Source organism: Helianthus annuus, chromosome 4, assembly GCF_002127325.2.
Source record: "Helianthus annuus cultivar XRQ/B chromosome 4, HanXRQr2.0-SUNRISE, whole genome shotgun sequence".
In the NCBI taxonomy this organism is placed as follows: domain Eukaryota; kingdom Viridiplantae; phylum Streptophyta; class Magnoliopsida; order Asterales; family Asteraceae; genus Helianthus; species Helianthus annuus.
Genome location: NC_035436.2, coordinates 177,142,751 through 177,165,822, shown reverse-complemented (window position 1 = coordinate 177,165,822; position 23,072 = coordinate 177,142,751).

Genomic DNA, 23,072 nt, shown 5'->3' with positions numbered 1-23,072 from the left:
CTCCGGATGAACCTGAATTTGCTCGAAGAGAGAAGGGAAGTGGCAGCAGTCAGAGAGGCTAAGTACAAAAAGCAGCTTGAAAGCTATTACAATGCCAAAATGAAAAGGCTTAACCTCGTCCCGGGGGATTTGGTCTTAAGAGCAAACGAAACCAGCCTACAGGAGAACACCGGAAAGCTAGGGCCCAACTGGGAAGGACCTTACCGGGTCTCGTGGGCAAACGACAAAGGAAGTTGCAAGCTGGAGACGCTGCAAGGCAAAGAGGTCCCAAGAACATGGAACCTCATGCAGCTCAGGAAGTACTACATATGAACCATAAGAAAGTCTTTTAGGAAAAACGGCCAGGGAGCCACTTTTGTAACGATTAACTGCTAATCAGGGGTTTACCCCAAGGAAAATCTTTTGTAAAAACTTGTACTGGAGGACTTGATCCCCAAGAAATGAATGACAAACGGACAATCCACTTGTCCCCTTTTGGCAAAATAACAGGTGTTATACTAAGGCAGACGTGCCCAGAAAGACTATAAACCTAACAAACAAACAGACACACGTGTATAAGGTATACCAAACATACCAAACGCCCGGCTGTGGGGCAAAATAGGGTCTAGCTAACCCAAAGAAAACGGACAAACAAGCCAAAAACATAATCTCACATTATAAGACTTGTCCAGTGATTGTCCTCGAACAGACAATCCTGGTTTACAAAGCAAACCATGAACACAACACACTTTTGTAAACAAACTACAAAAAGAAGTTGTTATTACAAAATGAATGTACAATAGGAAGCCCTATTGGCTTTGACAAGGAAAACTAATATACAAGCTAGAAAGCATAATAGACAGACTAAAGCACAGTTTCTCGCAAACAACCAAAAGTCTTCAGGAAAGTGCCAACTTGATCCCTGGAAAAAGCTCATGCAAAAAGAAAAATGTTGGATCTGAGTTTGATTCTGATTGTATTTTGTGTTTGTAGTTAAAATGAAAATGGATGAGTGTGCAGCGGAATTATGATGAAAACAAACTTTGCATACGATCAAACGAGAGTAATACTTTGATCAAACATCTTTTCACAATGAATCGGAAGATTGAATTTATTTCAATAATGATTACAATGATTGATGAATGAATGCAAACTCCCCCTCAGCCAGAGCTCAGTTGTTTGTTCATGCAAAGAAGATGATGATGCAAAAGAGCTAATAGAACAGTACAAAGTACTGATCTATTTATAGGCACTTGCAAACTACTGAGCATCTTAGCTGACGTCACCATGAAAGTGATATCTAACCTCCTAACAAACTCTAACCTCTGATCTAAACAAACACTGCTATGTTAACTACTGCTATTACATTACATTACAAAACAGACTATTGATCAGCTGCTGCAACCTTCCACTGCTGTGAACCCAGCAGTACTTGTCCGGATCAGCAGTGCTTGACTCAAAGCAGTAGATTGAATCAGCAGGGCTTTAGTCTTTCATCAGGTCTTTACTTGAGCAGCAGTTGTAGGTCAGCATTTTGCAAGATCAGCAGATAGGAGGTCAACAAATGTTGAAATCACTTTCAAGGGGAGAGATTTGTATGTAATCATCTGCTTATTCTGGATCCACTGCTCTGATCCAGTTTTGGCTTTAATTATCTGTTCCTCTGATAGGGTTCAATCCCAACAATCTCCCCCTGGAACAGATAATGCCAAAACTATTCATTATTGTGGACATTTATTGCCTCATCAACAATTCCCTTATCTGTCCTTTAAATTGTAGTTCAAAGTCAAGAGCATCTGTGTCTTCATCATCCCTGCTAAGTGGAAGATCAAGGAGATCCTGCAAATCTTCAAGACTCAGGCCAAGAGCTTCTTCCCTTGATATTTTCTCCACTTCTCCACCAGACCTGAGCAAAGTCAATACGCAGGTCTGTTTGTCAGTTTCCCACTTTTTTATTTTTGAGCCTGGTGGGTTTCTTGGGAGATGTTTATTTGTAGAGGTATTTGGTGAGGCTGGCCTATTCATAACTGGCTGACCAGTATTTGCAGTTTGATTCAAACCAAGAGTTTCTATGATCATTTTCTTTATGCCTTCTTTTACAAGGTCATCTCCTTTTATCATCTCTTGGATGGTTTCAGCTCCCAACTGTTTGTGTGTCCTTCTTTTATAGATGGCAGCACCAGTTGGAGCAGTGGTTCTCCTGATTTGCAGCTTTGATGGTCTTTTTGAAACCTCAGCTTCAGGATAGTCAGGCTTTTGAGGAACTTTTGGATCTTTCTTTCTTAATTCCTCCAACCTTTTGTAGGTGATCCTGACCACATATTCTTTCCATCTAGCAATTTGTCTTTTGTTTCCATATTCAGCAGCAACCAGTTCTTCTTTCATTCTTTTCAGTTCTACCTGTTTGTCAGGTATATTCTTTCTAAACTTTGCCCAGTCAGGAGGAGTGTGAGTGACTTTCCTTTTTATCATGTCTTGAATTCTTGCTGCTTCATTTTCAAGTTCAGGAACAGTCCACTCTTTGTACATGTATCTCTCTCCTTTGTACTTCTTGTGAGCCATGATGCTTTCAATGTAGTCTTTCTTCAAAGTTTCAGCTGGTCTTTCTGAAATTTGTTGACTGACATTTTTTGCAAATTGTTCTAGGGAACTGACTTGGGTGAGCAGATATTGATAGTTTCTAGAAATTTCTTTGTCAGATTTCCCTTGTGTGTTTCTTTTTGAGATATCCTCTGCTTGCTTGGCCTTGATCTTCAAATATTCATCAACATTTTTAGGCCAGGGATATCCTCTTATTGATGGCAAACTCCTTTTGGCAGGGTCATCCTCATAGTAAAAAGATTTTATTTCTTCTCTAACAGCTGCTAGTTCAAGAGGAAACTGAACACCTGCAGAAGGTAAGGGCTTGTGCATTCGAACTGAAGAGAGAGTAACTGGTTTTGGTATTGTGACAAGAGCTAAAGATTTTGAAGATGTTTGAGATGGTGAAGTGTCATCATCTTTGAGAATTAGCCTTCTCCTCTTTGTTTGAGGAGGGGTTGATGATGTTTTGGATGGAACAGTAGTGGTGGATGTAGTGGCAGTGATTTGTGAGCGACTAACAGTTGTTGAAACAACTGGTGTTCCAACCACTGTTGTCTTTACAGCAGATGTTGTAACAACTGCTGTCTTCTGCCTTTTGGCAGGAGGTGATTTTGTTTTTGGTGATGATGGTGATAAGGCAGTGGATGTAGTGCGTGTTGAAGTGGTGTGTGTTGAAGTGGGAGCAGATGTTGAAACCACTGAAGTACCAACAGTAGTGGGTACAACAGGAGTTACAACAGCTGTTTTAGGTGGTGCTTTTGGAACAGACTTTGAACGTCTGATTGGAATGGATTTGGGTAGCCTTACTCTTCTTGTAGGCTTCTTCTTTTCATCAACAAGATTTTCCTCATCTTTTGACCCTGAAGTACCCTGATCCGGATAATTCACCCTGGCTTTCCTTTTGGCCTCTCTATCCATTTTTACACTTGCAACTGCTTCTACCAGTGCATTTGTGGTCACATCAATTTTCTTGCTTCCATCTGGCAAAGGGATCTGTTTGGTCATGTTTGCATTTTCTGGTTCAATGTAGAGACCATCCTCTATTCCCTTCTTTTTCCACTCCTGAATTTTCTCCCCCTTTTTGGTATTATCTGGGGGAAGTTGATCAATGAAGAGAACTGTTGGAGGAGCAGTGCCAGTGGTGTGCAGGATCTGAGTTTTGAGAGCCTTTAGATCAGCATGAGTGTTCTTGAACCTTGACTCCATTGCATTTCTCAGCTGTTGAACATGTTTTTCATGTTGCTGATCTGCTATTTGTGCTTGATGATGGAGAAAAGGTTGAAATAGATTCCAGAGCTCATTTGTAGCAGGTGCCTGTTGTGGAGCAGGTGCTTGAGATGGAACAGCAGTGGATTGCATCTTTTGAGTTTTCAACACCTTCTGTAGCATGTTTTTAAGATCTGCAACAGATGTATCCAACTTTTCAATTCGTTCCGTCAAATCCTGATATTTTAAATCATCACCCAATTTAATGGGATCATCTGATTTCCCACTAATAGTGGTTTTATCAGTGGTAGAGGTAGGGAGTATACTCCAAACATTAACCACTGATGCCCCTTTTTCTTGGTACTGGGGTCTTCTCCCTTCAACACTTGACAACCTTTTGATATTGCCAGTAGGATAAATAAATCCACTGGTGGTTGGCAGAGGTGCTATAAAAGGAATTGCCTCCAAGGAAGACTTATTGATGTAACCACTGTCCAACTGTAAACCAGTGGGTTCAACAGTTGTAGTGGCTGCTTCACTTGAATGACCACCAAGAGTTACTTGTAACTCAAGGGGTGTAACCTCCTCAGGTTGTGTTGGTGGGTTAGCAAGGAATGATACATCAGGCTCAGTCAGTTGTTGAGGCATATTCTCATTGACAGGTGATTGAGAAGGACTGAGTAATGCCTGGTTCAAATCTATTGCATCCAACAAAAGTTGTGTTTTTGGTGGAATTGTGGATGTGAGGTGGGGTGTAGAAAGAGAAATTGCCTAGGGCATTGGGCTGTGGATGATGGAAACGAGTGTTTCCAGAGCATCATAATGTGGTGGCCCTATGTGTACAACCTGTTCTTTTTGTGAAGAAGCAGGAGGAGTTTTGGTTATGGGTTGAGATATTTGTACCAACTGCTGTGAGGAAGTAGCAGCAGTGGTTTCTTGTGACATTTGTGTTGTCACAGGCAGTAGCTCTGGTATCTCATCCTCCAGAGTTGCCGTGTTGATTGGTTTGGGGGGTTTTTGATTTTTCTTTTTGTTTGGCTTTTTGGGATTTGTAGGTGTGGGTTTCAAAACAGTTGGTCTGCTGCTTTGATCACCTTGAGCAGTGGGCTCAGCAGCAGATACCTGAGGAGCGGTGGTAGCTGCTAAATTCTGCTCAGGCACCTCTGCTTGTGTTTTGCAAGGTGCTAACATTCTTGAAAAAGTTTCAGTTGTTAAACTGTTTATTTGAGTAGACTCACCTTGATTTATTGCAGCTAAATCATTCTTACTGAATTTCTTTTCAAAATAGTAACTTAAAAACCTTGGAAACAGTAAGAATGACTTTGTTTCAACATTATTAACCAAATCTTTAAAGATTTCCCAAGAGTAGTTAAAATTTTCTTCCTGAAGAATTGCATATCCCAGATTTTGAATCTTTAAAGGGATTTCATTGAAAGAAGTGGTCTTGTTTGAAACACATAGTAGGAGGGTATGAAATAAAAATCTGGTTGCAGAAGGAAAATAACCTTTTTGTAAGGTAAGTTTCTTCATCATTGTGGCTTCATACCCTCTTTCAATGAAGTCAGTTTGTAACTCGTTTTTAGTGAAAGAAGTTTTACCTTTCTGATCATCGAGTTGAAAGACCTCTGAAATGGATTGTGGCGTGATTTGGATAGCTTTACCCTTTATAGAAGAGTGTATGGTGGTTGTAGTGTCTCCTTGTTTTTCAAGGGTTGCATTCTTCCAGAACTCCCTTTGGGTCTCCAAATAGATTGATGCATTGGCGGTGAACAAAGTTTTGTACTTTGATTTTGCCATGATGTTAATGATGGAATCGAAGACATCGGTGGTTCCTGGTTTTGTGAGAAGACCCAAGAGATTGTGAGATGATTTATATGGGATTTCAGTGGAAATTGCCTTTTGAGAGGCTGATTTCGATGATGATTTGGATGTGGGTTTTGCGGATGGCTTCGATTTTGTCATTTTTGAATAGAATGATCGAAGAAGTTTGTGAAGGATGAGGTGAAAAACTGCTTTGAGAAGAGAATTTTTAAGAATTCAATTCGACAGTAAAACCCTGTTTTGGTGGTGAGTGGGGGATTTTTATAGGGAAGAAAGTGAATGCTGACGTGGCAGCCGTTACAAAAGGTCTGACCACTATGTACTGCCCACGTGACAACCCCTGGTGAAAGTGAAGGACAGTACTTTGATGAAAGTGAGAGATGAAGGCAGTGGTAAGGAAGCAGTGGATGATTTTCACTATCAGTGGATAAGACACTGCTTTTGAACAACAGAGATTATCAAAGGAATGAGAGAACAGGGGTTGACTTTCAGCAGTGGACAGACTTTTGAAGTAGAGCAGACTTTTGAACAATCAGTGGTTATGGCAGACTTTTAAGGATTTTAATGAAAATTTCATTTTTAGCTATTTTTAAGGGTGGATTTTTGATTTTCTGAAAACATTTTGTTGCTTTTATTCAAAGAAAAACAAGATGTTGCTTGTTATTCCATGTTCAGCATCCCAATCCTAAAGACCAAGCTTTCAAAAGTGGCTGTATCAAGTGCTTTTGTGAGCACATCTGCCAGCTGGTCTTTAGTTGGGACATGATGCAGAGAAATCAAACCTTTTTCATAGCAATCCCTCACAAAGTGATGTCTGATGTCGATGTGTTTGGTGGTAGAGTGGGAAACTGGATTTTTGATGATATTTTCTGCTGCCTGGCTGTCCAGCATGAGTGGTGTTTTTAAGGCAGTGATACCAAAATCCAGTAACTGATTTTGAAGCTACAAGAGTTAGGCTGTACAGCTTGCAGTAGCAATGTATTCAGCCTCAGCAGTGGATGTTGAAACTGCTGCTTGCTTTTTGCTTTGCCAAGAAACTAAGCAATCTCCTAGAAACTGGCACCCTCCTGAAGTGGACTTCCTTGTGGTGTGACATCCAGCAAAGTCACTGTCTGAAAAACCAGGCCCTTGGTGCTTGTTTCAGGCCATACAAGGCTTTGTTTAGCCTGTAGACATGATCAGGATAAAATGGATCCTCAAAACCTGGAGGTTGACATACATACACCTCTTCTTGAATTGTACCATAGAGGAAAGCACTTTTGATATCCATTTGAAACACCTTCATGTTGTGGTTGACAGCAAAGGCCAGGAACAGTCTAGTGGATTCCAATTTTGCAACGGGGGCGAATGTTTCATCATAATCAATCCCCTCTTCCTGTCTGTAACCTTGAACCACAAGCCTGGCTTTATTCTTGACAACAATGCCCCTTTCATCAGTTTTGTTCTTGAAGACCCACTTTGTACCAATGGGACTAACCTCTTCTGGCAGTGGTACAAGCTCCCATACTTGTTGTCTTTTAAACTGTTGGAGCTCCTCTTGCATGGCTTCTACCCAGCTGTTGTCTTTCAGTGCCTCTTGGTACTTAACTGGCTGATGGAGTGATAGAAAACCAGCAAAAAGACAAATGTTTTGGGTTTGGCTTCTTGTGAGCACCCCTTCATTGATGTTGCCAATGATTTGATCAGGTGGATGAGATCTCAAGAAGATTAAATCTCCTTGGTATGGTATGATGGCATTTGTTGGTGTAGGCTGCAAATGTGTATCATCTGAGCTAACCACTGCTGGTGACTTTGATGACCCAGCAGTGGCTTCAAAAGGTGGTGGAATAGGAGGTAATGAAGTGGAAAACTGCTGACTTTTATCCACTGTTTGAGGACTTTTGTCAGCAGTGTTTGAGAATGTGGAAGCAGTGGTGGATGGGCTACTTTGGTCAACAACTGTTGAGGTAGCAGTGGTTGAGCTTTGACAACTGTTTTGAACAGCTGGTGCTTTTCCCTATGTGGCAGACCTTTGAGGGATGATGATTTCATACCCATAGTCTAGTGTTGTATCCTCTGATGGACCTGCACTGTTAGTCTTGACAGCAGTATTTTCAAAAGTAAATTTTTCAAGATCAAACAGATCTACAGGATTTGCTGGGATTTTCATTGCTGCCTTGGTCCGTGTATTGAACACTTTGTATGCCTTAGCAGTGGTTGAGTATCCAAGATGATAACCACAATCAATTTTGGCTGCAAATTTTGAAATGGAATCTTTTAAGTTCAAAATAAAGCATGGGCAGCCAAACACCTTGAAATATGAGATCAGTGGTTTGATTTTATACAGAATTTCATAAGCAGTCTTTTTGTGCCTGGGGTTTATTAAAACTCTGTTCTGGACATAGCAAGCAGTGTTTACTGCTTCTGCCCAGAAAGTTAATGGCAAACCTGAATCTGCAAGCATAGTTCTGGCAGCCTCAATCAAAGTTCTGTTCTTTCTTTCAACAACCCCATTTTGCTCTGGTGTTCTAGGGATGCTGTACTGCCTTACAATCCCTTTCTTCACACAGAAAGCATCCAACTCCTTATTTTTAAATTCTGTGACATTGTCACTCCTGAAGCTTTTCACTGGAAGGTCAAATTGCTTTTCAACCTGTGTCACAAAGTCTTGCAAAATGCCTGCAGTCTCATCTTTTGAGTGTAAAAAGAAAGTCCATGTAAACCTAGAAAAGTCATCAACAATAACCAAACAATATATTTTCTTCTTGAGGCTCATGACTTGAACTGGGCCAAACAAATCCATGTGTAGCATTTGCAAACACTGGGTTGTTTTGGACTCTTCAATGGACTTATAAGAACTTTTATGCTGTTTTCCTTTTAAACAGGAAATGCAATGTTCAGGACATGAAAACAATTTTTGTGGCAGGCCTCTCACCAAACCATTTTTTGAAATTTCAGTGATTGTCTTAAGATTTGTGTGCCCCAGCCTTCTGTGCCAAAGTTCTGTCTCTTTGTTAGAGGCAGCTGAGAACAGACAGGCATCAGCTCTGGGACACTCTTTTGACATATCAACAACATAAACATTGCCACTTCTTTGAGCAACAAGTTTAGTTTGACCAGTTTTGATTATTGCTTCAATCTTTTTAACCATTTCTGGTCCAACAATCCTACAACAATCTTTTGTGAAGAATGACCCAAACCCTTTGTCACTCATTTGTGATACACTCAGAAGGTTGAATTTTAGATTGTCTATCAGAATGACATTTTCAAATTTTACATTTCCAGATTGCACTCTACCAGACCCCAGAACTTTCCCTTTACTATTATTCCCAAAGGATATATCACCCCCTCCAAGGATTTTAAAGTCTTTGAGGAGGGCTTTACATCCTGTCATGTGCCTGGAGCCTCCACTATCTACATACCAAAGACTATCAAAGCATGCAAAAGCTCCCTGCACATGAAGTAAAAGGATTAGTTCATTAAGGGCTTCAAAGCCAACAGGGCTTTGGATGGGGTTTCAACAGTGTCTGGTATGGATGCAGAGTGATGGACAGTGGTTAGGTCAGGGGTTTGGACAGTTTTAGTACTGTTTCTTGCTAACCACTGTTGGGGGTCTTGACCAATCACCTGCTGATAACCAAAAGGATGCCTATTCACTCTAGGTTTAGAGGGCCTTTTGTAGGCCTCATAAACGTGTGGAATCCTTTGGTAGGACTGTTTTTCCTTGCCTTTTCTGAACTGATTGGCAGGGGGTGCATCAATAACCTAAACATCTCTTTTGACAGATGTTTGGTTTAGCTGTTTTGTGACAGCTGTTTGAACTGGTACAAACAGTGGTTGTTTCTTGGTGAATTTGACAGATGATGATGATGATGATGATGATGATGATGATGATGATGATGATGATGATGATGATGAACTCAAGGATGTTTTAGCAATGTCCTCATTCTTTTTCACATCAAAGTTTTTGAGATACACACATGCTTGAGTTTTGTGGTTTGTTTTACCACAAACAATGCAACTTTCAGCTGAAACAATGACACTTGTTCTGTTTAAATCATAAGCTTTTAAGTGGAAACAGTCTTTTGTTAGATGATTCCTTTTCTCACAGAATTCACAAAACAAGTTATCAATTTTTTCTTTCTTCTTTCTCTTTTCAGACTCCTTTGCAGCAGAGGTTTTAACCACTGCTGGGATGTCCTTGAGAGGTATGACTTTAGCTTTTGGAGCTTTAACACCATCAGTTGATGTAAAGTCCATTGGCTTGAAATTTTCAAGAATATCACACTCATCAGACCATTTTGGTTTAAACTGATGATCTTCAAGCTCCTCAAAAGTAGAGGATCCCATTGGTCTATCAAGTGTGATTTTGTTACCAAGTTTGTCAGTGATTTTCACTTCTTGGCCATTCTTGTTCGTGGGGAGGAACTCAGTGATTACATCAGTGGTTGGAACAGATTTTCCAAAAGCAGTGTTTTCATCATCATGTTTTCTATAACCAACCCCAAATTTCACATTGCTTTTTATCTGTTTTTCAAGCATAACCTCATACCCTTTGCATGATTCCACCCATCTCTCACATGTGATCTGGGTGGACTCTAACTCCTTTTTGCAAACTTGGTATTTTTCTACCAGAGTTTGGAGTTGGGTTTTGGTTATGCTCTGCTCTTCTTTCATGCTGCTAATCTCTTTCTCTTTTTCAGCCAATTTGTTTTTAAGTTCTTTTAGAGATCTTTCAAATTTGACTTCATCAGTTAAGATTTTATCCCGAAGGTTTTCATTCACCTCTTTGATGTTAGCAAAAGCAATAATGCAATTGTCAGAACACGGTTTTTCAAGAACTTGAGGTGATACCTTGGCAGCAGCCATCATTGCACAATCACATTGAGGATTTTCTTCATCTTCAGCTCTTTCTTCTTTCTCACCTGCTTTTTATTCTTTCTTTTCTTCCTTGTTCTCTTTGGACCATGGGTCTGTCAGTGGTTCAATCAGGGTACCTGAACTTTCTCCCAACAGTAGTTCACCAGCCACAACAGTAACCACTGCTTCAGTCACCTCATCCACTGTTTCAATACTCAGCTGTTCCTCTTCAGTTTCAACCCCCTCCTGTATTGACTCTAATGCCATCAAACAAAATTCATTATGAGAAGAATCATTGGAAGCATAGAGTGCAAAATTTTCATCACTGAGGTCTTCAGGCATACTGCTCCAGTCAACAAACCCTTGAGTGAAAAAACTTTGTTGATCTGGTTGTACTGCTGCTGGAGCAGTGGTTTGAGGTGCAGGCTGCACTTGTGCCTGAGGGATATGGGTTTGAACATATTGGATCTGTGGAACAGTAGTTTGGACATAGTGCACTGGCACAGGGGCAGCAGCATAGTGAGCAGTGTTCACTTGAGCTGCTGGGGCATATTGGGTATCGTGCACAGTGCCTTGATTTTGAGGTCTAGGATTTGAGCTAGGATGAGTGATTATGGGACCAGTAGTTTGACTCCTACACTCCCTAGCAAAGTGTCCCAACCTATTACACTTGTAGCACTTGATTTTCGATTTATCCAACCCAACCCTTAGATTCCCATGCAAACCTGGGAATTTTCGCCCTGTTCTTTTGTAAAATTTGCTAGTTCTAACACTTAGCAAGGCCAGTTGGTGCAGAATGTCCATTTCCTCTAAGTCAGTGGGATCAAAATGCTGTAGATCATTGAGTTCAAAGCTTAGATTGTCTGACATCTGGTTATCGTTTGCAGTGAATGCAAAACTTGCAGTGTGAGGATCAGGGTTGTTAAAATTTGCAGTTATGTCAATGAAGTGATCATAACCCTGATCCTTAGCACTACTCCCAGATTCTTCTTGACCTAGAAGAGCAGTGTTACCGAATGTATAATCATCAACGGCTTTTCCTGACTCTTGTAACTTCCTTTTCTGGTTCAACTCCCTTTCGTAGGTCAGGAGTCGACCGTGGAGTTGGGTCAAGGTCAGATCCTTGAACTCAGGTGAATTTCGGGTGACAAAAGCTATGGTGTCCCATTTTTTGGGCAGTGACCTGAGGAACCTACTATTTTGAGTTGAGTTTGTAAAGGTGGTATTAACAAGCCTCAGTTCACTGATGAGACAACTGAAACGCTCAAATTGTTGCGTCAGTGATTCACCTCTAACATGACAAAATGTTTCATACTGTTGGTTCAGGATTTCCCTATTGTTTTCTATGACTTCTTCGGTTCCCCCAAACTGTTCCTTAAGCGCGTCCTATAACTCTTTGGCACTGTTACAGTGTAACAGTCCAGCATATATTTCATTGGGCAGCGCTGATGCTATGATGCTAAACGCTTTAGCATCTAGTTCGATCTTTTGAAAGTCGGTTTCGGTATAATTTTCAACTGGTTTTGGAACGAACTTTTTAGCATCTTTAGCGCTTGGCACTGTGGGAACATGGGGACCAAAGACGACAGACCTCCAACAACCTGTGCTTTGTTGAGCGAGGATGTGACCCATCCTCCTCTGCCAGATGTTGTACTCATTTCTTTTTAGCATAGGTGGTTTAAAAAGCGAGCCGATGTTGTTTTTATCATCCTGAGATTGTGACGTCATTCTTGTTGTTTTACAGACACTGAGAAATCAACTTTAATGGTGATTAATCCTTGCTCTGTTTTTCAACAAACGAACAAACGATCAGTATCAACTGTTATGAGCTGAACTATTTACGTCAAAATGATTGTTAAATCAAATTTGACTGTCCAAGCTCTGATACCAATTGTTGGATCTGAGTTTGATTCTGATTGTATTTTGTGTTTGTAATTAAAATGAAAATGGATGAGTGTGCAGCGGAATTATGATGAAAACAAACTTTGCATACAATCAAACGAGAGTAATACTTTGATCAAACATCTTTTCACAATGAATCGGAAGATTGAATTTATTTCAATAACGATTACAATGATTGATGAATGAATGCAAACTCCCCCTCAGCCATAGCTCAGTTGTTTGTTCGTGCAAAGAAGACGATGATGCAAAAGAGCTAATAGAACAGTACAAAGTTCTAATCTATTTATAGGCACTTGCAAACTACTGAGCATCTTAGCTGACGTCACCATGAAAGTGACATCTAACCTCCTAACAAACTCTAACCTCTGATCTAAACAAACACTGCTATGTTAACTACTGCTATTACATTACATTACAAAACAGACTATTGATCAGCTGCTACAACCTTCCACTGCTGTGAACCCAGCAGTACTTGTCCGGATCAGCAGTGCTTGACTCAAAGCAGTAGATTGAATCAGCAGGGCTTTAGTCTTTCATCAGGTCTTTACTTGAGCAACAGTTGTAGGTCAGCATTTTGCAAGATCAGCAGATAGGAGGTCAGCAGATGTTGAAATCACTTTCAAGGGGAGAGATTTGTATGTAATCATCTGCTTATTCTGGATCCACTGCTCTGATCCAGTTTTGGCTTTAATTATCTGTTCCTCTGCTAGGGTTCAATCCCAACAAAAAAACACACTAGAAACAAGCAAAAGCAAGATAGCAATATACAGTCATAAGGCATATGATTAAGTGCCAGGAGAACCCCTACACAAAGGTTCTCCTCCCAAGCATCAAAAAGTTAAAAGTATCCTAGAGTACATAGTTGTTCAGATTACAACCATATCGAAGTAGGTTAATGTTCGGAAATTACTGGGAGTCACCCCCAGACAAAGACTTCGGGGACGAGGGACCAGCAGGAGTGAGCAAAGCTTTCAATTCATCGATGGATATCATGGGATGTTCCAGGATCTTCTCAAGAAGGGCCGGGGTTTTGCTCCCAAACTCCTTGTCCATCTTTGACAGCCGCTTCTTGGCCCTGGAATTATAAAGCGGAGTTTACTTCCTGTCCAAACCCTGAGCAAAAAAAACATACCCATCCTTTAGCCCGGACTGATATCCACATCTAGATAAGCCCTATACACCTGCTCAAGACCACTCTTGAACTCCTCTGATTGAGAGACGACAGTAAGAAAGGCTCCGAAGCCTTCAGTAATTAGCCAATGCTTCTCCCTAGCCAACCTCTGATTATCATCCGAAGTTATCCCATAATCAGCATACATAGTGTTCAACTGTTCCTGAGAAACGTTATCGGCCTCCTTCAGATGTTTCAGCTCCGCAGCCAACTCTTCCTTCTCCTCTACTAAAGCTGCCATCTCCCTCTCCCAAGATCGCCGCTTCTGCTCCAGCATAACACTAGCCCCCTGAACAAAAGATGTTACAAAAATCCACAAAGGGTCAAACAACAAAACAACAAAAAAGGGGGGATGGAGAGAAGAAAGGTTATGCACCTTCTCCTCTTGCAGTTTACGCTCAGCCTCAACCACTTGACACCGAAGCTCAGCAGCAACGGTTTGAGAAGTCCTAAGATCACTCTTGAGCCCATCGTTCTCCCTCCTCAGATCATCAACCCGCTGTAAGATGCCAACACCCCTGAAAAGCCCCTCGCAAAGCGACATGCTGTATTGATCATCAAAGAGATCATCCCTCAGAGAAGAATTCATAAATTTATAGGAGGGAGGAACAGCATGAGTTAAGAAATCCCGGGTTGTTTCAGGGTTGCCCACCACGGAAGATGGAGTAATTTTCCACCTAGGAACGTACGGGGCAGGGAGAGCATCGGCAAACAAGGGAGCAAGAGGAGATCGAGAAGAAAAACCCTCAAAATGAGAAGGTTTGCTAGTCCCAGTAGCATGATGAGGAAAAACCTCAAAAGCTGAGTTAATACGAGCAATGCTTACTCCGGGAGTCTTATCTCAAACACGGGAAGAGGAAGGGGCAGTAGGAATCTCTATTGGAGCATAAGAGCTTACCTACTCAGACAAAGAAAGGAAAAAGAACATCAGAAGTCAGCCAAAACAAAGCAAATGCAAAACAACAGACTAAAAGGTAGACTCACCAACAAGGGTTCACTCACAAAGCTGGAGGACCGCAGGTGCTTACATAAAGAGCCTTTAACCCCAATAGGGGGAAGTTCAGAAGCAGCTTTCGTTGCAGGAGGGGCCTTCTGCCCACTGGCACTCCGGAGCCTCAGCCGGATATCCCGCAGGGCCGGGACTTGTTTGGGAGTAGCAGCTTTTCGTTTGCGAGGCAAACGGCTCTCCAGATCCTCCTCATCTCCATGGCTAGAATGTTTGACTTGAAGAGAATCAGGGGAACTCTCTTCTCCGTCAGAAGAGACCCCTTCACCTCCTTCCACAGTAGCAGAGCCCCTTGCCTGAATGGACCCTCCAGTAACCTGCAACTCAACACTCCGGTTCAAACCCGGCTCAACTTCATCACCAACCACAAACTTAACATCTTTAGAATCCCCTTGGAGCAGCCTCCACAAAGTCAACTCTGCACAAGAGAAACACTAAAGATGACTGCACATATCCCAAAAAGTGAAAACAGATACAACAAATCCAGGGCAAAAAGATACCTTTTTTTACCGAAAAAGGCCTTGGGGTGAACTGAGTAGGAAGGGCTCAACCCCCCCATAGCCAGGATTCCCTCAGAAAAAGTGAAAGCCCTCGTCGGATTTTCATACATACGCTTCCATTGGACGATCTCGTCAGCAGACAAAATGGGAATACTGTCTTCAATAGCAGCCTCGGCATCCTTCAGTGGTGGAGACTCTGGTATCATGGCAGTAGAAACGAAGATGAACCTACTTTTCCATTCTTTCGGGTAAGTGTAGATCGGCATGAAGGTATAACAGGGTTTCGACACACTATCTTTTCGCTTGGCTAAGGTAAACCAATCCCCATCAGAAATCAGTTTATAAAACATGAAAAACAAGGGGACAGATGGCTCGCCGGAGACAGACACATAAGATAACTCAAAATGTACCACTCTCATAAACCCTAGAGGGTGCAATTGAGAGAAATGAACTCCGAAGTGACGCAATAAGGCTATCTTGAAGGGAGAGAGGGGATACCAAACTCCATAGGAAGAAAACGCCAAGGTATAAAGGACAATCCGATCTGGTGTGCATTCGGCCGATTCATTAGGGCCTGGCAATGTTGGTGAGAAACGCTTGGGTATGTTATAAGTATCGACAAAGGACTCCAAGTCCTTCGCTGTCAAAACGGAACGAATCATTGAGCGACCGATGCGACTCATGATTGGGGAAAATGGTGATCGGAGGAATGTAAAGAAAATAAAGAAAATGGGGTTATGGTGGAAGTTGAAGGAAGATTCAAGAGTCCAACGGGGTATTTAAAGGAAATAACTGACCAGTATGGAGCAAACCGTCACATCGCCTTCATTTCAAATTAAAACCACCCAGCACGTGCTCCAATGAGATTAAACCCCAGCCGTCGATTACCGACGATTAATGGCACCCGAGAAAGAAAAAAAGGAGACACGTAATGATTAGCCGAAGGTGGGCCCGCATTCTTAGCCCAAACAGGTTAACCTTGTTGATAATTATGACTCAGCCCTGGATTACGAAATTTGAGTCTCGCAACCAGGGACTAAAGATAACTTGACGACGGGCCAATGGATTACTCCATTTATCCGTCTTTGGGCCGTTGCCACACAGACCCAACAGATAAGGCCCAAGAAATAGTTTTGCTTGCCCACTAAGGTTTCCTCTTTAGAAAATGAGCGGGAAACAAGGATTCAGAGAACACAGGCAACATTTAATGCCTGATATGAAAAGGATCTCGGCTGGCATTGTACTTCTCAAGCCGGAAACATTAAACGAGGTCGCAATCCTACTGTTGGGGGTCAGACACGTGTCTGAACCCCCCTAAGACCCTCGAAACCCGTTAGATCATCTCATTAAAATATCTCACATGGGAGATAAGGTTTCTGGGTTATATAAGGCAAGGGCAATGATCAAACAAAAAACTCAAGGTATTACACTAATGACTCTCTCTCATTTATTCCGACCAAGATCCTCCCACATAAAATACACATACATTTATTAGATTCACACCATAGAGGAACATTCCGGTGATCTTACGCATCAGAATAAGCTTCTCATACTCTCCGGGAAGTTTACTTACTCTCACGCCGGAGCTTGGTCACGGATCCCCCTCCCGGGGCCCTCCGTGACGAGGCTAACTACTTTTTTGTAGCAACGAAGGCTGGGATACCTCGACGTCAGCGAAGACCCTTTGAATGTCACCAGGGATTTGGGTATTCGACACCTATCAAAACAGAATGTTTATGAGGATTAAACCTCTAGATTTACATGTCACAACCTTGTTTTTAAGCTCACCTAATCATAGACTTGATTATGAGCATAAGGACATAGGAATGTGTTGAGAAATCTCAATTTAAAGTGTGTTAAACAAGTGTTTATACAAAATCATAAAGTTTATTGCACTTTGGAGCCTTTTATGTTGATGTTCCAGCCTTGGTTTTCCATGGAAAACCTGTAGAAAAATACCTAAGTTTGTTCCAAGTGATTAGAAAGAAGAATCAATGAAAAAGAAAGAGTAGAAGTGAACTTATGCTCAATTTAGTAACTTGAAACGAATCTATCTTTGCTTCTGATTATCAGCTGAATTGAGAGTATTTGAGTGTGTTTAAGTGAGTTGCAAAGTGGAAAAAGTGTGGAGGAGGCTTGGGTTTTATAAGGAATGAATTAGGGTTGGGTTTGGTGGCCATTAATGCAAGAAACACACTTTGAAAACACATAAACCCGCCAATGGATGAAGCTAAAAATGTAATCTGCAGATTGGACGTTGTCGCAGGCCGCGAGCCCTTGTGGTTTGTTAGTTAGTTTGTTTTTTTTTTGTCAAAAATGGTCCTTGTGCTTTCATATTTGATGTTCTAAGTTGTTTTTAGGGTATATTATGCATAAGGAACCCATATAAGGGTATGTTATGTAATTTAATCATAAACCAAATATAAAACACATATAAACAAGTATGTTTGTCGAGATTGAGTATCAAATTTCGCATAAATTGATTATATAAATCACGTGTTTGCAAGTTTGACGTATATTGCACAAATTGTGAATAAGGTAGCGCATGATTAATCAATCCAAGTGTTTGAACAAGTATGAAATGTGTATAATATGAATGTAAAGAAAATACGGATTTCATTATGATCCAAGTCTCAGATTTTACAACGATTACAACAAAAAGACGATTACAAGAACACAAGGCTTCCAAAAATAGAAATACAAACAACAGTTTCTAATTACGGAAAGTACGAAAAAGCAGGGCATTACAGTCTCCCCTCCTTTAGGAAATTTCATCCTGAAATTTAGGAAGAAGTAACGAAAAGTTGTGGATACTTGGTCTTCATATCACTCTCGAGTTCCCAAGTAAATTCAGCGCCACGTTTTCCTTCCCATCGAATCTTAATGATAGGAATTTGACTGCGCCTCAATTTCTTGACTCCTCGGTCCATGATCTCGACGGGTTTTTCCACGAAATGCAAAGTGTCATTGATTTGAAGATCTTCGAGCGGGACTTGAAGTCCTTCTTCAGCTAGACACTTCTTGAGGTTCGAGACATGAAAAGTTGGATGAATGTTGCTGAGTTATTGAGGTAAATCGAGTCGATAAGCCACCTTGCCAATCCTCTCGAGTATCTTGAAAGGACCAACATAGCGAGGGGCAAGTTTTCCCTTTTTACCAAAACGAACTACTCCTTTCCAAGGAGATTACTTTGAGTAGTACATGATCACCAACATTAAACTCCAATGGTTTGCGCCTTTTGTCAGCATAGCTCTTTTGTCGACTTCTAGCCTTGAGTAAGTTGTCACGGATTTGAAGGATCTTATTCGTTGTTTCTTGTATGAGCTCAGGGCTAGTAGATTGTTTATCACCAATCTCTTGCCAGTTAATAGGAGATCAGCACTTGCGACCATACAATGCCTTGAAAGGGTCCATTTGAATACTAGAGTGGTAGCTATTGTTGTATGAGAACTCGATCAATGGTGAATGCACATCCCAACTACCACCAAAGTCGTTGACACAAGAACAGAGCATGTCCTCTAGGGTTTGGATAATACGTTAAGTCTGTCCATCCGTTTGAGGATGAAAGGCCGTATTGAGATTCAAATGAGAACCCATAGCGGACTGGAAAGTTTGCCAATGACGCGAAGTGAAACGACCATCACGGTCAGATATGATGTCACTGGGGATACCATGACGACATATGATTTCATTAGTATAGACTCGAGCAAGTTTGTCAACCTTGAAATCTTCACGAATAGGAAGGAAATGAGCGGATTTGGTCAAACGAACGAACGATCAATGATTACCCAAATGCTATCGTGACCAGAAGGAGTGCGAGGAAGTTCGTTTATGAAGTCCATAGCAAAGCTATCCCATTTCCAAACGGGGATTTCAGGTTGTTCGAGCAAACCAAAAGGACGCTGATGCTCAGCCTTGACCTTTGAGCAAGTGAGACATTTCGAAACATAAATGGCAATATCCTTCCTCATACCAGGCCACCAATAGGATGTACGTAGATCGTGATACATCTTATCAGCACCAGGATGAATAGAGTATCGGGACTTGTGCCTCGTTCAGAATGAGCTCACGAAGATTACCGCGATCTGGCACCCAGATACGATTGAGGTAGTATTGAAGTCCATCTGATTTGGTTGCAAGCTGGTCTATAGAAGCACCTCGTATTTCGACGATTAGACTACCTTCGTTGGCTGATGAATATTGAGCTTCACAAATGCAAGTGTGAAGGTCGCTGGAGATTTGAAAACAACGAATGCTACTAACATGAGTCTTACGACTGAGTGCATCGGCCACGACATTCGCTTTACCAGGGTGGTAGTGAATCTCGTAGTCGTACTCGTTAAGCAATTCCACCCAACGTCGTTGACGCATGTTTAGTTCCTTTTGGTTAAAGATATGTTGTAAGCTCTTATGGTCAGTGAAAACCACACACTTCGTACTATATAGGTAGTGTCGCCAAATCTTTAACGCAAAAACAATTGCGCCAAGCTCAAGGTCGTGGGTAGTATAGTTTTTCTCATGTATGTTGAGCTGCCGAGAGGCATAAGCGATGACTTTATCTCGTTGCATGAGAACACAACCAAGACCACGGTTCGAGGCATCACAATATACCACGAAATCATCATTCCCATCGGGAAGAGCAAGAATAGGAGCATTACAAACCAAGTTCTTGAGAGTTTGAAAAGATTCCTCTTGCTCAGGACCCCAAGCAAAAAGGTGTCTCTTTTTGAGTCAACAAGGTGAGAGGAATGACGATCTTCAAAAAGTTCGAGATGAATCGGCGGTAATAACCTGCCAATCCTAAGAAGGAACGGATTTCAGAAGGAGTTTTTGGCGCGGCCCAATTCTTCACCGCTTCAATTTTGGAAGGATCAACGTTGATTCCTTTTTCACTAACAACTTGTCCAAGGAATTGGACTTCTTTGATCCAGAATTCGCACTTAGAAAACTTCGTGTATAGATGTTCAACACGTAAGAGTTCGAGTATGAGGCGTAAATGGCGTTCATGATCAGCTTGGGTTTTAGAATAGATGAGAATATCATCAATGAAGACGATTACGAAACGATCCAAATAAGCTTACAAACACGATTCATTAGATCCATGAACACAGCTGGTGCGTCGGTCAAACCAAAAGGCATAACCACGAACTCATAGTGCCCATATCGAGTGCGAAATGCAGTTTTGGGAATGTCCTCTTCGAGAACACGGAGTTGGTGATAACCAGATCGAAGATCAATCTTGGAGAAACAAGTTGCGCCTTGAAGTTGGTCAAAGAGATCATCGATACACGGGAGATGATAACGATTCTTGATGGTGAGTTTGTTAAGCTCACGATAGTCGATGCACATGCGAAACGAGCCATCCTTCTTCTTGACGAAAAGCACAGGAGCACCCCAAGGTGAGGTACTTGGACGTATGAAGCCCTTATCGAGGAGTTCTTGAAGTTGAGTAGATAACTCTTGCTTCTCAGAGGGTGCAAGATGATAAGGAGCTTTGGCAACAGGAGTCGAACCAGGTACGAGATCAAAAAGAAAATCAACAGATCGAGGTGGAGGAGGACTAGGTAAATCTTTAGGAAAGACGTCAGGAAAGTCGCGCACCACTGGAACATCACTTACACTCTTTCCCTTGCCCTTTTCTTCCACAACGTGGGCTAAAAAGGCAAAGTATTGTTTGCGTAAATATCTGTTCGCTTGTGTGCAGGACATCAATTTCAGTCCTCTTGAAGGTCGGTCTCCATAGACATGTAAGGTGTCACCAGATGGAAGATGCAAACGAACGTACTTCTCGTGGCAAGCAATTTCAGCATGGTTTTTACGAAGCCAATCCACACCTACTATGACGTCGAAACTACCCAGTTGCATGGGTATAAGGTCGATAGTGAAGATGTGTTCGTTAAGAGTAAGAAGACAATCACAAAGAACGGAATCGACTAAGATGGATTTGCCATTGGCAACTTCGACGGAAAACGACTTAGGCAGTTTAGAGTGTGTACAGTTTAACGAAGATTGAAATTCAACGAACACAAAGCTTCTGTCCGCACCAGTATCAAATAGTATCGAAGCAAAAAAGATTATTAACAAGAAACATACCATTAACGACTTCATTATCATTTCGCGGCTGGTTTACGTTGAGGTTAAAAGCTCGTCCTCGAGCGGCTTATTGTTGTTCTTGGTTCAGTTGAGTACATTAAGGACGGAGATGCGTAGTATCACCACACTTGAAACAGGTTCTAGCTGGTCTAGCGTTTTGAGGAGCTGGTTGGGCTTCCGGTGCAGGGTTAGAACGACAATAAGCGGTATTATAGCCAAAACGGTTGCAAGTAGTGCAATGGCGACAATTGACATTGGCAGGGTGATGATAGTTGCAAGTGGTACAGTTGGGATGAATTCCAGTGTATGGCTTTCGTGCGTTCTCAGGCGTAGCAGGGTTTGGGTTAACAGCTGGTATAATCGCGTTGCAACTAGGGTTCTGATGCTTTCGCTTCTTCCCCTTGTTACCACTTGAATGTTAGGTGATTTGATTGGCTGGTTTTGAAGAAACAGGGGTTGCAGCTTGCTTATCGCGAATGCGGTTGTTGTTTAGGGAAGCTGCCAGACGGTATACAGCTTCGATGTTGTCAAGCTTGGTTGCCTCAATGGTATCACGCATGGCAGAAGGTAAACCGTTGATGTACTTCCTGATCATACGCTGAGTGTTCAACACAAGGTGAGGTACGATGAAACTAAGCTACTTAAAGCGGGTGGTATAGGCTAAGTTGTTGTCATCAATCTGTTTAAGCGCCCAGAATTCTTCCTCGAGCTTTTGTTGCTCATGCGGAGGACAGAATTCTACCATCATGAGTTCTTTAACTTCTTCCCAAGGTAGTGCATAGGCATCTTCATTTGAACGAATGTTTCTTTCGTTGGTCCACCATTCCAAGGCCCTATCTTGGAAGACCCCAGTAGCGCTGCGAGTCTTGAGCTCTTCAAGACATTCACTATTGATGAACGTGACCTCTATGCTGTCGAACCACTCTAGCATAGCAGTCACCCTATCGTTGCCAGTGAATGGCTTAGGGTTGCAAGACGAGAAATGCTTAAAATTGAACGACACAGGCTTGCGCACGTCAACCTTTGAATCGACGGAGGAGTTTGGGGTAGAGCTATCTTGGATCTCGCTGACGATCTTGGGGACGATGCGAGCAATCTGATTGGCCATGAATGCCATCATTTTCTTTTGAGTGCTGGTCTTGGACTTCTTGGTCGAGTTGGAGAATTGGCTCGAAGACATCTAAAGATTCAAAAGAATGAATAGGTGAGACTTGATCATAATGTTTGTTGAAGAAAATTGTTTCCATGGATGCATCATATAGCATATACTTTCACATAGCATAAAATGTTTAAATTGTTACACATAGCATAATCATGAATTCCACATAGTATAACATGAATAATGAAAGCATCGTAAATTTAGTTTGTTTACGAGAGATTATTATTGTTTTTTATTGCGAGAAATGTGCGAATTGTGTAACAGTTTTGAAATGAACAAGGTAACAAGTATAAAATCACATATAAATTGAGATAACATAAAAGAGTGGCTCATAAAACATTGGATTGTTTCGGGTAGAGAAAATTCGACTATTCCAAAGTGGGTCGAAAGTCCTTTCGAATTAGAGAAATGTGCTTTGGCCTATAGGTAAGATACTCTCGTCGAGAAGCAATTAATGATATCTTACCCTTCCAGTTGGCGAGATTGAAACAATCGGGATTTTGGCGAGATTGAAAATCGAGGAATGGGACTTAATCGACAAGATGCGGGTTTCACCCCTAACTTGACAATTTCGTACCCTAATGTGGTTGGTACTCGTCGGGGCCAAATCTAATTTTGACACTTTGACGAGGGTCCACTAGAGTTTGAATTAGAAATTTACCATTAAGATGTGGATTTCACTCCGAGCTTAATGGCGAAATTTATGCAAAATAGAATTAAGCGGAATGAGAGTCGTTTACCAAATTGTGGGTTTCACGCCTATTTTGGTAAACCATCTCGTTTCTGTTATGAGTGTTTTCAAGCCTTCAAAAG